The sequence below is a fragment of the Bufo bufo genome, chromosome 2, assembly GCF_905171765.1.
Source record: "Bufo bufo chromosome 2, aBufBuf1.1, whole genome shotgun sequence".
Classification (NCBI taxonomy): Eukaryota; Metazoa; Chordata; class Amphibia; order Anura; family Bufonidae; genus Bufo; species Bufo bufo.
The window spans coordinates 327,540,860-327,546,953 of record NC_053390.1 but is presented as its reverse complement, the minus strand read 5'-3'; positions in this window follow the sequence as shown (position 1 = coordinate 327,546,953).

Here is a 6,094-nt window from a genome sequence, read left to right as displayed (position 1 = left end):
TATGGCCACAAAAGTCCTTTTAAGGACTGGTATAGGTGTGCTATCAATAGGTGTGATATAGAGAGGTGCGATACACATAGTTCCACAAAATACTGATGGGGGGGGTGCCATATACCTGTTTCCACCAAAAACTGATTGAGAGGTGCTATATACCTGTTTCCGCCAAATACTGATTGAGGAGTGCTATATACCTTCTTCCACCAAATACTGATTGAGGGGTGCCTTATACCTTCTTCCACAAAATACTGATTAAGGGGTGCTATAATACTGATTGAGGGCTGCGATACAACTAGTTCCACAAAATACTGATTGAGGGGTGCCATATACCTGTTTCCACCAAATACTGATTGAGGGGTGCTATATACCTGTTTCCGCCAAATACTGATTGAGGTGTGCTATATACCTTCTTCCACAAAATACTGATTAAGGGGTGCTATTGCTATATACCTTCTTCCACAAAATACTGATTGAGGGCTGCAATACACCTGCTTCCACAAAATACTGATTGAGGGTTGCTATATACCTGTTTCTGTCAAATACTGATTGAGGGGTGCTATATACCTTCTTCCACAAAATACTGATTGGCGGAAACAGGTATATGGCACCCCTCAATCAGTATTTTGTGGAAGAAGGTATATAGGACCCCTCAATCAGTATTTGGCAGAAACAGGTATATGGCACCCCTCAAATACTGATTATGGGGTGCTATATACCTTCTCCCACAAAATACTGATTGAGAGGTGCTATTGCTATATACCATCTTCCACCATATACTGATTGAGGTCTGTGATACACCTGGTTCCACAAAATAGTGATTGAGGGGTGCTATATACTTGTTTCCGCCAAATACTGATTGAGGGGTGCTATTGCAGTGGTCTGACGACAGTACCCAGATCAGCCCAAGAAGGGTGGTCCCCACTGTTGCTGCCTACTCCGAGATCTCTCATGTCAGTGGTGTTGAAGGTGACGATGATGACGTGTCGATGGATGTCATGTGGGTGTCCACAAGAGAGGAAGAGGAGTTCAGAGGGAGAGACGGAGCAGCAGAAAGGGAGGAGAAGGAGGAGAAGCAGGCAGAACCTGCAGTGCACAGAAGGCAAAAAGCAGACTGCAAATGTATCTGGAGTGAGCCATTCAACATGCACGGTCACATCTTGCGCTCCTAGGACGCGGGCACTTGGCTCAACAGTGTGGGCTTTTTTTAATGTGTCAGCTGCTGTTAATAGTGTTGTCATCTGCAGCCTGTGCTGTCAACGCATAAGTCAGAGTAAGCACAACACTCACCTAGGGACTACCGCCTTAAGAAGGCACCTGGCCTCCCATCACCGAGCACAGTGGGAACAATGCCGTCAGAACCCACTAAGCCACACTCCTGGCGCTCCACGTCCTGCCTCTTCTCCTTCTCCTCTTTCCTCCCATTTGTCCTTCACTCCACCTTCCACCGTGCCGTCGTCGCATTCATCTGGCACAAGGTAGGCTTCCGTGGCATAAATGTTCGAGCGTAAAAAATGATGACGCCAGTTAATCCTCTTGCCCAACGGCTGACCGCTGGCTTGTCGGAACTGCTAGCCTGCCAACTACTGCCATAAAAATTGGTAAACTCGGAGGCCTTTAGAAAATTTGTGGCCATTGGCACACCGCAATGGAAGGTCCCCAGAGGGAAATATTTCTCCCAGAAGGGCATCCCTGAACTATATGGCCACGTTCAGCGGCAAGTTAATATATCTCTGGCACACAGTGTCGGTGCCAAGATACATCTGACCACAGGCACGTGGTCTAGCAAACACAGGCAGGGGAGGTACATAGCTTTTACTGCCCACTGGGTGAACCTTCTGATGGCCGCCAAGCATGTAACCGCCACGAATTGCATGCAGGCCTGCCTCTTCTTCTCCTCCTCCTCCTACTCCATCCTCCGTCTCCTCCTCGACTGAATCCTCCTTAGCCACCGCCTCTTCCGCTGCAACCCCCAAGCTCCCCAGAACCTATTCGACGTGCCAGGTGAAATGTTGCCATGCCGTGCTGCGGCTGTTGTGCCTGGAAGCCAAGAGCCATATCGGTCCTGCACTGCTTTCAGCTCTACGGTCACAGGCCGATCAGTGGCTAACCCCGCTCAATTTGACAGTTGGAAAAGTGGTGTGCAACAATGGTGCCAATCTTTTGAGCACGCTGAAACAGGGCAAAATGACACATGTGCAGTGCATGGCACACATCATGAACTTAGTCGTGCAGCGATTCGTTGCCAAATACCCCGGGGTCCAGGACGTCTTGCGGCAGGCCAGGAAAATCTATGGCCATTTTAGAAGATCTTATATAGCCATGGCTCGCCTTGCTTGACGTTCAGCGGCGACACCACTTGCCCGTCAGACGTCTGATTTGTGACTGCCCGACGCGATGGAACTCCACCTTGTATATGCTTGATAGGCTGCTCCAGCAGAAACGTGCCGTTAACGACTACCTGTACGAACTCTGCGGCAGTACAGGATCTTGGGAGCTTGGTTTCTTTTCACCGTGCCAGTGGCTGCTCATGCGAGACGCATGCAGACTTCTGCGGCCATTTGATGAGATCACCAAACTGGTCAGTCGCAGCCAGGGCGCCATCAGTGACATCATACCTTACACCTTCTTTCTGGAGCGTGCATTGCGTTGTGTCATTGATAGAGTTGAGCAAACACCTGGATGTTCGGGTTCGAGAAGTTCGGCCGAACTTCCTGTAAATGTTCGGGTTCGGGATCCGAACCCGAACCGAACTTCGTCCCGAACCCGAACCCCATTGAAGTCAATGGGGACCCGAACTTTTGGGCACTAAAAAGGCTGTAAAACAGCCCAGGAAAGAGCTAGAGGGCTGAAAAAGGCAGCAACATGTAGGTAAATCCCCTGCAAACAAATGTGGATAGGGAAATGAATTAAAATAAAAAATAAAAAAATAAAAATGAACCAATATCAATTGGACAGAGGTCCCATAGCAGAGAATCTGGCTTCACGTCAGCAGAGAATCAGTCTCTTCATGCCATAGCAAAGAATCTGGCTTCATGTCAGCACAGAATCAGTCTCTTCATGTCATAGCAAAGAATCTGGCTTCATGTCAGCACAGAATCAGTCTTCATGTCATAGCAGAGAATCAGGCTTCACGTCACCCACCACTGGAACAGGCCACTGTCACACATTTAGGCCCCGGCACCCAGACAGAGGAGAGCGGTCCCGTAACAGAGAATCTGGCCTTATGTCAGCGCAGAATCTGTCCTCATGTCATAGCAGAGAATCAGGCTTCACGTCACCAACCAATGGAACAGGCCACTGTCACACATTTAGGCCCCGGCACCCAGACAGAGGAGAGCGGTCCCGTAACAGAGAATCTGGCCTTATGTCAGCGCAGAATCTGTCTTCATGTCATAGCAGAGAATCAGGCTTCACGTCACCCACCACTGGAACAGGCCACTGTCACACATTTAGGCCCCGGCACCCAGACAGAGGAGAGCGGTCCCGTAACAGAGAATCTGGCCTTATGTCAGCGCAGAATCTGTATTCATGTCATAGCAGAGAATCAGGCTTCACGTCACCCACCACTGGAACAGGCCACTGTCACACATTTAGGCCCAGGCACCCAGGCAGAGGAGAGAGGTCCCGTAACAGAGAATCTGGCCTTATGTCAGCGCAGAATCTGTATTCATGTCATAGCAGAGAATCAGGCTTCACGTCACCCACCACTGGAACAGGCCACTGTCACACATTTAGGCCCCGGCACCCAGACAGAGGAGAGCGGTCCCGTAACAGAGAATCTGGCCTTATGTCAGCGCAGAATCTGTATTCATGTCATAGCAGAGAATCAGGCTTCACGTCACCCACCACTGGAACAGGCCACTGTCACACATTTAGGCCCCGGCACCCAGACAGAGGAGAGCGGTCCCGTAACAGAGAATCTGGCCTTATGTCAGCGCAGAATCTGTCCTCATGTCATAGCAGAGAATCAGGCTTCACGTCACCAACCAATGGAACAGGCCACTGTCACACATTTAGGCCCCGGCACCCAGACAGAGGAGAGCGGTCCCGTAACAGAGAATCTGGCCTTATGTCAGCGCAGAATCTGTCTTCATGTCATAGCAGAGAATCAGGCTTCACGTCACCCACCACTGGAACAGGCCACTGTCACACATTTAGGCCCCGGCACCCAGACAGAGGAGAGCGGTCCCGTAACAGAGAATCTGGCCTTATGTCAGCGCAGAATCTGTATTCATGTCATAGCAGAGAATCAGGCTTCACGTCACCCACCACTGGAACAGGCCACTGTCACACATTTAGGCCCAGGCACCCAGGCAGAGGAGAGAGGTCCCGTAACAGAGAATCTGGCCTTATGTCAGCGCAGAATCTGTATTCATGTCATAGCAGAGAATCAGGCTTCACGTCACCCACCACTGGAACAGGCCACTGTCACACATTTAGGCCCAGGCACCCAGGCAGAGGAGAGAGGTCCCGTAACAGAGAATCTGGCCTTATGTCAGCGCAGAATCTGTATTCATGTCATAGCAGAGAATCAGGCTTCACGTCACCCACCACTGGAACAGGCCACTGTCACACATTTAGGCCCAGGCACCCAGGCAGAGGAGAGAGGTCCCGTAACAGAGAATCTGGCCTTATGTCAGCGCAGAATCTGTATTCATGTCATAGCAGAGAATCAGGCTTCACGTCACCCACCACTGGAACAGGCCACTGTCACACATTTAGGCCCCGGCACCCAGACAGAGGAGAGGTTCATTCAACTTTGGGTTGCCCCGCAATATAATGGTAAAATAAAATTAAAAATAGTATTGAATGAGGAAGTGCCCTGGAGTAGAATAATATATTGTTAAGGGGAGGTAGTTAATATCTAATCTGCACAAGGGATGGACAGGTCCTGTGGGATCCATGCCTGGTTCATTTTTATGAACGTCAGCTTGTCCACATTGGCTGTAGACAGGCGGCTGCGTTTGTCTGTAATGACGCCCCCTGCCGTGCTGAATACACGTTCAGACAAAACGCTGGCCGCCGGGCAGGCCAGCACCTCCAAGGCATAAAAGGCTAGCTCTGGTCACGTGGACAATTTGGAGACCCAGAAGTTGAATGGGGCCGAACCATCAGTCAGTACGTGGAGGGGTGTGCACAGGTACTGTTCCACCATGTTAGTGAAATGTTGCCTCCTGCTAACACGTTCCGTATCAGGTGGTGGTGCACTTAGCTGTGGCGTGTTGACAAAACTTTTCCACATCTCTGCCATGCTAACCCTGCCCTCAGAGGAGCTGGGCGTGACACAGCTGCGTTGACGACCTCTTGCTCCTCCTCTGCCTTCGCCTTGGGCTTCCACTGGTTCCCCTGTGACATTTGGGAATGCTCTCAGTAGCGCATCTACCAACGTGCGCTTGTACTCGCGCATCTTCCTATCACGCTCCAGTGTAGGAAGTAAGGTGGGCACATTGTCTTTGTACCGGGGATCCAGCAGGGTGGCAACCCAGTAGTCCGCACACGTTAAAATGTGGGCAACTCTGCTGTCGTTGCGCAGGCACTGCAGCATGTAGTCGCTCATGTGTGCCAGGCTGCCCAGAGGTAAGGACAAGCTGTCCTCTGTGGGAGGCGTATCGTCATCGTCCTGTGTTTCCCCCCAGCCACGCACCAGTGATGGGCCCGAGCTGCTTTGGGTGCCACCCCGCTGTGAACATGCTTCATCCTTATCCTCCTCCACCTCCTCCTCATCCTCGTCCTCCTCGTCCTCCAGTAGTGGGCCCTGTCTGGCCACATTTGTACCTGGCCTCTGGTGTTGCAAAAAACCTCCCTCTGAGTCACTTCGAAGAGACTAGCCTGAAAGTGCTAAAAATGACCCCTCTTCCTCTTCTTCCTCCTGGGCCACCTCCTCTTCCATCATCGCCCTAAATGTTTTCTCAAGGAGACATAGAAGTGGTATTGTAACGCTGATAACGGCGTCATCGCCACTGGCCATGTTGGTGGAGTACTCGAAACAGCGCAACAGGGCACACAGGTCTCGCATGGAGGCCCAGTCATTGGTGGTGAAGTGGGTCTGATCCACAGTGCGACTGACCCGTGCGTGCTGCAGCTGAAACTCCACTAT